The sequence below is a fragment of the Dendrobates tinctorius genome, unplaced genomic scaffold (assembly GCF_039654945.1).
Source record: "Dendrobates tinctorius isolate UK_male_01 unplaced genomic scaffold, ASM3965494v1 ptg000027l, whole genome shotgun sequence".
In the NCBI taxonomy this organism is placed as follows: domain Eukaryota; kingdom Metazoa; phylum Chordata; class Amphibia; order Anura; family Dendrobatidae; genus Dendrobates; species Dendrobates tinctorius.
Window position 1 is genome coordinate 441711 of NW_027361695.1, and position 12586 is coordinate 454296.

Below are 12586 nucleotides of genomic sequence, written 5' to 3' on the forward strand. Positions count from 1 at the left end.
ACAAGAATATAACTACTATAATACTGCCCCTTATGTACAAGAATATAACTACTATAATACTGCCCCTATGTACAAGTATATAACTACTATAATACGGCTCCCTATGTACAAGAATATACTGTAACTACTATAATACTGCCCCTATGTACAAGAATATAACTACTATAATACTGCCCCTATGTACAAGTATATAACTACTATAATACGGCTCCCTATGTACAAGAATATACTGTAACTACTATAATACTGCTCCCTATGTACAAGAATATAACTACTATAATACTGCCCCTATGTACAAGTATATAACTACTATAATACGGCTCCCTATGTACAAGAATATACTGTAACTACTATAATACTGCCCCTATGTACAAGAATATAACTACTATAATACTGCCCCTTATGTACAAGAATATAACTACTATAATACTGCCCCTATGTACAAGAATATACTGTAACTACTATAATACTGCCCCTATGTACAAGAATATAACTACTATAATACTGCTCCTATGTACATGAATATAACTACTATAATACTGCCCCTATGTACAAGAATATAACTACTATAATACTGCCCCCTATGTACAAGAATATAACTACTATAATACTGCCCCCTATGTACAAGAATATAACTACTATAATACTGCTCCTATGTACAGGAATATAACAATCATCAGCCTTCAGTAATGCGCGCCTACCCATTTATGCGGATAAGATAACGCTGTTATATGGTTGACGATTTCCAAAAAACTGATTGAATGTGTGTTAGAAGTGGCTGCTGGGACGTCACGTCGTTCGGCTACACAACGCTCCTGATGATCAGCTGACTATTGCCGCTTGCAGATGTTCATCGCTTCTCCTGAGCACAGGAAAGGCTTGAAAGCGGGAACGAATATAAACATTAAAGGGCCGGCGTCCAATTAAAACTGGAGAGGCAATTAGATGAAATGGAAAGGTAATATTAATTGCAGGGTTACAGCAGGTCACAGGGAGCACCAATAGGGGAAACTACAGGAATGGTCCATGTTTAGGGCATTCATTTTGCACCCCTTTAACACCCCTCAATAACAGCGGAGCGTGCCCTAAATACCCACTTTTGGGAGAAGTTTAGGTAAACCCTACCCCTTTGCAGATGTGTTGTTAATGCAGAGAAGGTGACGTGATGTCATTACGGATGACGCTGAGATTATAGAGGGGGTGGATACTAATTGCAACCATGAAAAAAGGGGGGGGGAGCGCTACCATAGAGTTGGAGAGGAGGTGGATGGGAGGAAGTAACGAGCGTCTGGAGATCTGACTACATTCAGGCTTCGTTTGAAGTCTGTTACCGTGGAGACACATAGTTCGGCAGGAGATCGTCGTTACACCGTTGGAATGCCGCCATATTGTAACATTCCGAGTGCTGGTGTCTGGACAGTCATCGCCCTGATCGTTATTTGCGACTTCTCATGATCTTTGTTTCTCAAACACATCACCATTTACGTGAGATTTGCACAACACTCCACGCACTGGAGGCGAAAAAAATCAGAAAACGGTCATCCACCTGAGGGAGCGGCGTCTACAACCAGAAGAGTGGAAATATTCAATGGTTTCCATAAGAAGGATACACTGCACCGCTCAAGGTTCATGAATATAAAGCCAGAAGTGCAGTGAAGACCGACAGAAGTGTAGCAGAAAGATGGGACATAAATGTAATCAGGCTTGGACTGGCCCATAGGGGTACAGGGGAATCCTCCGGAGGGCCCCTGTGCAAATCAGGGCCCCCAACCTTACTGTATGGGCAGTACTTGTCATAATTCAGTTGATTCACTCTTCAGAAAAAAGCAGCATCTCATCATTCATTAACCAAACTACCCAGTTTATTATTATATAGAGATATAGGTAAATTTGTTAACCGGGGTCGTGTAATATTTGTATACAGGTGAAAAGTGGGCCCCCAAAGTCAATGTTACTGGCGGGCCCTTGGAACCCCAGTCTGACACTGAATGTAATACTGGGAAACAACGCAGAAGAGAATAACTCAAGGACACCTTCTTCATGGTCTCCGAGACCCTGATACACCAGTATCTCTTGTCTACACCTACCCCCCCATAAACTGTTGGTGGGAGGTAATCCTCACCCTGGTTCTCCTCCTTACCAGGACATTATTGCTCAAGTGTTCCCTGTGAGTCTCTCTCTGGAGGACCCAGGACATGGAATTAAATTTGTATCATGTAATACCTTGCTTCCCCTGCGGAGGCGCTGCAGGGAGAGTGAACGCTAGTTTCTAGGTTTTCATGCAGACTACAGCTGTGATTGGCTTATTTTGGGAGGCATTTATGATTAAGAGAGAGGATCCCATTGCCACAGAGACTGCCCAATCCTGTGATAGAATAGTGCCGGAACGCGGCCGCCAGTCTGCCACCCTTAGCCACTCACTGACCGCCCAGCACAGGCAGCAGAAGCTTTACTACATGGCGCCATATTCTCTTTCCTGAGACTTGAGCCCAATACATAAACTGCAGTAATGGAGACAGCCTCGGCTAAAGAGCTGACACTCAAACCGTTGGCGAAGAAATGTGAGAAAAGAAAGATGCAAAATAGACAGAAAGAAGGGAGAGGTGTAGATAATAGGACTGGTAGAAGATGGAGAGATAAGGAAGAGATATGGATACAAACGTACAGAAGAAAAAGAGCTCGGAGTCTCCAAACACACGGAGAACAGTGAAAACAAATAACTCCATGCCAAAGGGCCACAATGTTTTCACTCAAAGTGTGAACCTTAGTAGGTGGAAGATGGACAGGGACAGAGAGAGGGGGACAGGGACAGAGAGAGGGATAAGGACAGAGAGAGGGAGACAGAGAGAGGGGGACAGGGACAGAGAGAGAGGGACAGGGACAGAGAGAGAGGGACAGAGAGAGAGAGGGACAGAGAGAGAGAGGGAGAGGGACAGAGGGAGAGGGACAGAGGGAGAGACAGAGAGAGAGGGACAGAGAGAGAGAGGGAGAGGGACAGAGGGAGGGACAGAGAGAGGGGGACAGGGACAGAGAGAGGGATAAGGACAGAGAGAGAGGGGGACAGAGAGAGAGGGGGACAGAGAGAGAGGGGGACAGAGAGAGAGGGGGACAGAGAGAGAGGGGGACAGAGAGAGAGGGGGACAGAGAGAGAGGGGGACAGAGAGAGAGGGACAGAGAGAGAGGGAGAGGGACAGAGAGAGAGGGAGAGGGACAGAGAGAGAGGGACAGGGACAGAGAGAGAGAGGGACGGACAGAGAGAGAGAGGGACGGACAGAGAGAGAGAGGGACGGACAGAGAGAGGGGGACAGGGACAGAGAGAGGGATAAGGACAGAGAGAGGGGGACAGAGAGAGAGGGACAGGGACAGAGAGAGAGGGACAGAGAGGGACAGAGAGAGGGACAGAGACAGGGACAGAGACAGGGACAGAGGGAGAGGGAGAGGGACAGAGGGAGAGGGACAGAGGGAGAGGGACAGAGGGAGAGGGACAGAGGGAGAGGGACATGGACAGAGAGAGGGACATGGACAGAGAGAGGGACATGGACAGAGAGAGGGACATGGACAGAGAGAGGGACATGGACAGAGAGAGGGACATGGACAGAGAGAGGGGGACAGGGACAGAGAGAGGGGGACAGAGAGAGAGGGACAGGGACAGAGAGAGAGAGGGACAGAGAGAGAGAGGGACAGAGAGAGAGAGGGACAGAGAGAGAGAGGGACAGAGAGAGAGAGGGACAGAGAGAGAGAGGGACAGAGAGAGAGAGGGACAGAGAGAGAGAGGGACAGAGAGAGAGGGACAGAGAGAGAGGGACAGAGAGAGAGGGACAGAGAGAGAGGGACAGAGAGAGAGGGACAGGGACAGAGAGAGAGAGAGGGACAGAGAGAGAGGGACAGGGACAGAGAGAGAGAGGGAGAGGGACAGAGGGAGAGGGACAGAGGGAGGGACAGAGGGAGAGAGGGGGACAGAGAGAGAGGGACAGGGACAGAGAGAGGGGGACAGGGACAGAGAGAGGGGGACAGGGACAGAGAGAGGGGGACAGGGACAGAGAGAGGGGGACAGGGACAGAGAGAGGGGGACAGGGACAGAGAGAGGGGGACAGGGACAAGGACAGAGAGAGAGGGACAGAGAGAGAGGGACAGAGAGAGAGGGACAGGGACAGAGAGAGGGGGACAGAGAGAGAGGGACAGAGAGAGAGGGACAGAGAGAGAAGGACAGAGAGAGAGGGACAGGGACAGAGAGAGGGGGACAGAGACAGGGACAGATGAATTAATAAAAGCATGGATGGATGGATAGAAATACGGATGAATTGATAAAAAATATTCAATGCCAAAAGGTGAACAATGCTTTCACTCAGAGGGACAGAGACAGGGACAGAGAGGGCGACAGGAAAAGGGACAGAGACAAGGACAGAGAGAGATGAATTGATAGATGGATGGATAGAAAGACGGATGAATTGATAAAAACTATTTATTCCATTCCAAAAGGTGCACAATGTTTTGGCTTAAAGTTTGAGCTTTTCTTAAGTAGATGAATAGATGATGGATAGATAGATAGATAGATAGATAGATAGATAGATAGATAGATAGATAGATAGATAGATTTTGACAATCCTCTGCTTTCTCCTCTTTCGGTGACGTCTCCTCTCTTCCACCTTTTGCAGATAACACTGGAGAACATTCCTGCAGCGGATTTATCCCTGGAATATCCTGCACCATTCTCATCAATCCTTCTGCATCCACATCATGCGCTGCCCCCTCAGATGACAGGTGAGCGGGGGACATGGGGGGCTCGCAGTCAGATTTGGGTGGTCCCTGTCTCCAGCCTCTGTGCGGTGATCTGTATTCTGCTCAGGTGATTGCATCCATGCAGATTCCGCGTCTGCCCCCTCTCACCTCTCCCATCAATAACCAGTGATCCCAGTGTCCTTCTGCAGCCAAGTCTCCTGCACTCACCACTGCCACCAGCATACAAGCAGCACAGACAGAATCCACTGCCCCCCAGCAGTCACTGCAGAGCCCAGGGGGCTACAGGGCACTGCTGACCCCTGCAGAGTGACAAGGTGCACACAGCCATGTCATCAGATCAGCAACCCGGCACTTAGGGGGTTAATGCTCCAGGGAAGGAAAAAAAAGAAATAAATTAAGCTGAGCTCTGGAGCTGAATTTGTCATTTAACTCTTTAGTGGCTGCATGGTTTGTGCCCCCCTGACAACTTTGGGAGTCCAGATAAGGCAGGTGATTTACCTGCAGTCCTATGTAAATCAACAATGCGTCGTGATATGATCAACTCAGCTCTGCTATATCTCTCCCAGTAGGAGGGGGGGGGGGGGGGTAGCAGATCAGGACATCAGGCACTTACCTTGGAGGTGCAGACCCTGCTGCTGTCCTGGTGGGCGGCTGTGGGTGAAGTTTGGGGGCCAAGCTGTTCCCCAGGGATGTCAGGTGTCTATAGTAGTGGGGGCTTCAGTGCCATGATGCAGGGGTCTCCTCCCTCACCCCAGGCTGTGGTGGCAGCAGGTGGGACTGGTGCTGGAGGCAGCCTCTGTGCTGCAGGTGTGTGTGTCCTGTGTGTGCGCTGCAGCTCTGCAATCCCTCCTCTCTCTCCTTCCTCTGTTCTTCCCACTACAGCCCTCCCTCTCTCCATATTCCTCTCCATCTATTCTCTCAGCTCCCTCCACTTACTACACTGCATCACCCCCTCCCCACAACTCACATGCTCAAACACACACTATATATAAATAATGCATACATACACACACTATATATAAATACATACATGCACACACACTATATATAAATAATGCATACATACACACACTATATATAAATACATACACACATACACACTATATATAAATACATACATGCACACACACTATATATAAATAATGCATACATACACACACTATATATAAATACATACATGCACACACACTATATATAAATAATGCATACATACACACACACACAATATATATAAATAATACATACACACACTATAAATAATGCATACACACACACACTATATATAAATAATGCATACATACACACACACTATATATAAATACATACATGCACACACACACACACACACTATATATAAATAATACATACACACACACTATAAATAATGCATACACACACACACTATATATAAATAATGCATACATACACACACACTATATATAAATACATACATGCACATACACACACACACACTATATATAAATAATACATACACACACTATAAATAATGCATACACACACAGTATATATAAATAATACATACATACACACACACTATATATAAATACATACATGCACACACACACACACACACTATATATAAATAATACATACACACACACTATAAATAATGCATACACACACACACACTATATATAAATAATGCATACATACACACACACTATATATAAATACATACATGCACACACACACACTATATATAAATAATGCATACATACACACACACTATATATAAATAATACATACACACACACACTATATATAAATAATGCATACATACACACACTATATATAAATACATACACACACACAATATATAAATAATACACACACACACACAATATATAAATAATACATACACACACACTATATATAAATACATACATACACACACACAATATATAAATAATACATACACACACACACACTATATATAAATAATGCATACATACACACACACTATATATAAATACATGCATGCACACACACACACACTATATATAAATAATACACACACACACTAATAATGTATACATGCACATATATACACAGAGATATATATCCATACACACAGCACATGATACATCAAGAATGGACCATGCAGGACCTATGTGCCTTCAAAGTCCATTTTATACGTATTTAAACCTGTATTTGGCACCGTCTAGGGAAGCGCCGCTTTGTTGGCCCCTGCACTATTTCTACCTGTTACTATTTGGAGAATTTGCAGTCTGTTCACACTGCGTGCCATCGCCTTTAGCGGTTCTCTTTTTATACATAGTATGTGCCAGATATTATTATTTTTTTTTATACTATTCTTTGGATTTTCTGACTCCAAGCCTCTTATAGGATACATACTTTGGTGGAGTGTCCATTATATGTTATTTTTATCCATCTACTGACATCTTTATATCGCTATATGATGTTTTCAGTTTGGATGATATTGATGGTAGGTACTGACCATGCAGGGCGCACAAAGTTTTGCATCGGCCCATTTTTCTTTTTGTAATTTTAAAAATTTAAAAAAAAATTTTTTTTAGCCCCTTTAGAGCTCAGTTCATTATCAACTTCCTTAACTGTTCACAATAACAGTGGTTTTGACCAGGGGTGCCCAAACTTTTACATGCCTCTGTATACACACACATGTAGTTACATACACCTCCAATTACACACACAGCCATAAATATACACATTTACATTCTATACAGATATATACATATATGTGAAAGAATCCTACGCACCCCAATCTACATATACACACATATGCAAGGGGTGAATTAAAAAAAAAAACACTTTTTTTTTCACTTTAATCATCACGTTTCAGTGCAGCCATATTTCCTTAGATTTGATAGAGCTACAGACGACACCAACTTCAGGGGCTTATTACATGCGTTATTAGGACAATATGCCATTGTATCTATGGTAAGAGAGACAGAAACAGACTGGCGCCCTCTGTATGCAGGACACACTGGCTCACTCTCACACCTGTGTCCGATTCCTCTGCTCTGTTCACATCACATAAGCAAAATGTACAAATTTCACTGCACAGTATTCAATCACCCTGCGGTGCCCCCTGTGGTCATATCTGGTAGTGAATTTTATTGTCATTTCCATAGATCTGTGTTGTTCTATGTGGCTTTTGGGGGTATGAGGCGCCAGAATCCCCTCCACGCGGTATTAGTATCCGGAAGCTTCCTGCGCCTCATAAGTAAATTATTACTCTATATCCGAGCTGTGCTATGATTCAGTCAGCTTGGTCACAGGTGCAGAGACCACAGTGCCAGCTACAGTGCCCCCATAATTATGTCAGCTGAGGGCCCCAAAAACATATATAGCGCCGTATACAACGTCAACCACAGTGCCCTCATAATGGCGGCAACCAAGTGTCCACACAGGAGTAGCCCATGATACCGCTAACTACAGTGCCCCAATACTAGAGCCCAGCGAGGGACAAGAGTAACGCCAGCCGCTGTGCCCCCTGTAATCGAGAGCCCCTTCCAAGATACGGCAATCACACCCTAGGACAGCAGGGCACACCGTTCTCAGCACTGGAGAGACATGACTGTGCCATTTATGTCATATTTCGCCAGCTCGCCATAATATGGCTGTTCTCTATATAGTGTACTGCCCCTTTAAGAGCAGCTATTTAGAGGGTCTGTCTGTGATAACACAAACAGGACACATTAATTCTCTTTTTAGGATAAGACAGAAGACATTTATTATAACCTTCATCAATTAGACAAAATTGGATAAAACTGACAAAGGAGAAAAACGCACAGAGCAATCTGAGGACGTCTGTGCAGAGCGAGAGAGAAAGAAAAAGAGAAAGAAAAAAGAGAAAAATAGAAAAAGAAAAAGAGAAAGAAAAAATAGAGAAAGAAAAAAAAAAAAGGAGAGAGAAAAAGAAAGAAAAGAGAGAGACTGATCTGTAACACTGGCTCGAGTCCATAACACTACAGCAGAGGCGGCTCCTGTGTTATACATTCTGAAGTTTTACCAGAGCCAAAACTCTAAATGATGGAAAGCCTGTAACTTCTGGAACCGCCCAGTCGGCAGTGATATCAGTATTTACAGCCCAGGAAGTTTTGTGATAATTATTGATGAAGCATCAAAATGACAAATCTCACAAGACGATCAATGAAGACTCGTCTGATGTTCCCATTGGTGGAGGATGCGATGAGCCGGACGTCACGTCTCTGCTGCCCCGTGAGCCCTCAATCACCATCACCGACAGCGGCTCTAATACGGGGGTCACCACCTGACGGACGGATTATCCCGCTAGCCGACACTTCAGACTTTCTGAGCGTCACTTTACTGCATTTATTTTCTATAAGATCTCAGTAACGGGTGAAGTCGTCTTCTGTAACGTTCTAATATATATTTTCCTAAAACCGGTCATTTATATTTTGCGCTTTGACCTTTTAATTTGTTTTCTACGTTTTGATGAAATGTTTAAAATGGAAAGATACATTTAAAAAAAGAAAAAAAAAAGTAAACTGTTTTGCTTCTATGTATGAATGGCTACATGTAATACTACATTTCCCCTATAGTGGCCGCTGTTACTGGAGGTCTTGCACGCAGAACCTCCATCAATCAATCGATTTCTACACCATGGCTCAAAAATAAAGTAATTTTATTTCCCGATCACTAAATCTAACCTTAACCCAAGGCCTAACTCAATCCCTAGCGCCAAGACTAACCCCAGCCCTAAATCTAATCTTAGCTCTAATCCAATCCTAGCACTAAGACACAACCCCAGGCCCAAGTCTAACCCTAGTAATGGTTAGAAAAATGTAGAAATATGAAAGAAGCTATTGAAGACAATATTGGGTCCATATGCACTGCGTGCATCGAGGTACCCTGCTGCCAGGTCACTGTCTTCATACCCAAGGATTAGACTTATCCTTATCTAATGGCGAAACGATAGAGTTGCACTAATAGAGTATATAGATATAATATACGGAAATTCTCCACTTAATGTTCCCATCAATGAAGCCAGAGAGTTGCTTCTATGTATGAATGACTACATGTAATACTACATTTCCCCTATAGTGGCCGCTGTTACTGGAGGTCTTGAAAGCCGAACCTCCATCAATCAGTTGATTTCTGCACCATGGCTCAAAAATAAAGGGGTTGGATAGTTCCATCAGGTGGGAATTTGCCCTTTTTATATAATCCCACTATGAACTATCATTACTTCTTATTTAGAAATTTCCATCACTTTATATCGTCAGTTCCACTACAATTTACAACTGTATAGAAGTTTCACGTCAGCGCTGACCCCGGAGTGACGACGTGCAGACACTGAGATCATGGATCTGGATGGAAGGGGGAGTAGGGGGAGAGGATGGGACCCCTCGTGTTTGGCCACATTGTGTAAACAGGGTCAGAGCCACAGAAAATTCTTTATGTAGAAAGCCGCCATATGTAAGGAACGCTTCCTCCGGCGTAAAATTATTTGTAGCTGAGCTCCCCATTACGGATTGTGATTGGTGCGATGCTGTACTATCTTACCCCTTCCCTATATAATAGACCTATTGAACGTTGATGATACTGCCCCCTAGTGTACACAGCACACACAAATGTAACACCAGATCATATTTGTGATTCCCTTTAAAATAAAAAAACAAAAGTAATTATTATAGCAATGCCATTATAAAGCAAGACAGCAGTGTAAAGCATGGGGGATAAAGCAGTAACCTGTGCCTCTACTGAGACAAGATATGAGGCACAGGTTACTGCTCTATCCTACATGCTTTTCACTGCTGTTTTGCTTTTATCAGGTCACAGATATGACTCTAGCTTAGCTGTCCTGAAGAAGCAAAGCAGCAGTGTAAAGCATGGGGAACAGAGCAACCACATGAGCACTTGACTAGATAGAAGCTAGATAGCAGACAACGCATCCAATTTGGAACCAATGAACTTAACTGTGATCAGTGAAGAAGTGTAAAGCATGGGAGTATTGGTCCCCAAAATTTTCCTTTCCGAGTACATGCTGGATCCTTGGTTTTCTATAGGCATGCACCACCGGCTCATGTATAGCTTCCATATATCCAATTAGCCCTGGGGGGCCGGAGGCGGAGGACGATTTCATGCTGTATTCATTTTTCATACTAATGAATTACTTTCCAGCGGATTTATCAGGACAGCGATAGACTCACATCCCCGTCTCCTCCAGGAAAGCTCAGAGCCGATAATTGTGCTGGACGAATCAAATTAGTCATCAAGGTGACATTAGTCCCACGACCGGGAGGACGGCTATAGACTCCGATGCTGCAGATGTAAGCGACAGCTTTATACAGGGGCACGGCGCTTTCACAAGTTAAATTGGCTGCAGATGGGACAATGGGTCCCCAATAAGACAAAAAAATTCTGCATTTATCATTTTGTCTATGACGAGGATTTGGCACACCAACGATGCCCCTACAGTGCCGCGTGCACATTATGAGGCCCCTCATATAGTGCATGTTCCCTCAGTGTCCCAAAAACACAGTATCATACCCTCACAGTGCCCCTCACACACAGCATGGCATGGTGCCCACACAATGACACACACACTGTATGGTGTCCTCACACATTACGGTGCCCCTTACACACTAATGTGCCCCCACAGGACCCCTCACACATTATTATCGCCTCAACAGAACCCCTAACATATATTATTGCCCCCACAGGACCCCTCGCACATGCTTATTGCCCCCACAGGACCCCTCACACATGATTATTGCCCCCACAGGGCCCCTCACACACAGCATGGCATGGTGCCCACACAATGACACACACACTGTATGGTGTCCTCACACATTACGGTGCCCCTTACACACTAATTTGCCTCCACAGGACCCCTCACACATGATTTTTGCCCCCACAGGACCCCTCACACATGATTATTGCCCCCACAGGACCCCTCACACATGATTATTGCCCCCACAGAACCCCTCACACATGATTATTGCCCCCACAGAACCCCTCACACATGATTATTGCCTCCACAGGACCCCTCACACATGATTATTGCCCCCACAGAACCCCTCACGCATGATTATTGCCCCCACAGGGCCCCTCACACATGATTATTGCCCCCCACAGGACCCCCCTCACACATGATTATTGACCCCACAGGACCCTTCACACATGATTATTGCCCCCACAGGACCCCTCACACATTATTATCGCCTCAACAGAACCCCTAACATATATTATTGCCCCCACAGGACCCCTCGCACATGCTTATTGCCTTCACAGGACCCCTCACACATGCTTATTGCCCCCCCACACACACACATGATTATTGCCCCCACAGGACCCCTCACATATTATTATTGCCTCCACAGGACCCCTCACATTTATTTCATGATACCAAACATGACTTTAATGCCCCAAGGAATAACCAGCCGTGCGGCCGTGAATATGTTCAGATATGGTAATTTTCGTTACAATCTCCATCTAAGACTTTACTGTCATATTTGACACACAGACCTCTCCGGCTTCCAAGATTTTTTGTGCCTTTTGCCCAGGGAGTTCATCCAAGATCAAGTTCAACTAAGAAATTTGAAAAAAAAGAAAAGAAAAATAAAAAATAAAAAAAAGACGTTTCTTGTTTAGACATGGTGGGATCGTTAATTCCAGGCCACCATAATCTCCTGTAATCTGTCTGGAATGATCCAGAAGTCACAGACAAATACAAGAAATAGGCCCGGTATAGTGCTAAGAAAGATGGCGCCAGGACTTCCTACTATCATATACAGGCTGCCACGAGAAGTGGTGAGTTCTCCTTCAATGGAAGTCTTCAAACAGAGGCTGGACAGACATCTGACTGGGATGATTT

The 12586-nt window shown here is 44.6% G+C and overlaps 1 protein-coding gene across 2 annotated transcripts in view; it reads right to left on the bottom strand.

Moving 5' to 3' along the window:
- LOC141084725 (G-protein coupled receptor 22-like) overlaps positions 1–12586 on the bottom strand; it is a 204797-nt gene that overhangs the window by 170203 nt on the left and 22008 nt on the right. Inside the window, exon 1 of one of the 2 annotated variants that reach the window (XM_073569593.1) lies at positions 5354–5608. The exons of the other annotated variant lie outside the window; for it this stretch is intronic. The gene's annotated coding sequence lies outside the window, so the exon portion shown is untranslated. Of the gene's footprint in view, positions 1–5353; positions 5609–12586 lie in introns of those variants that run through there. 2 annotated transcript variants of the gene reach the window in all.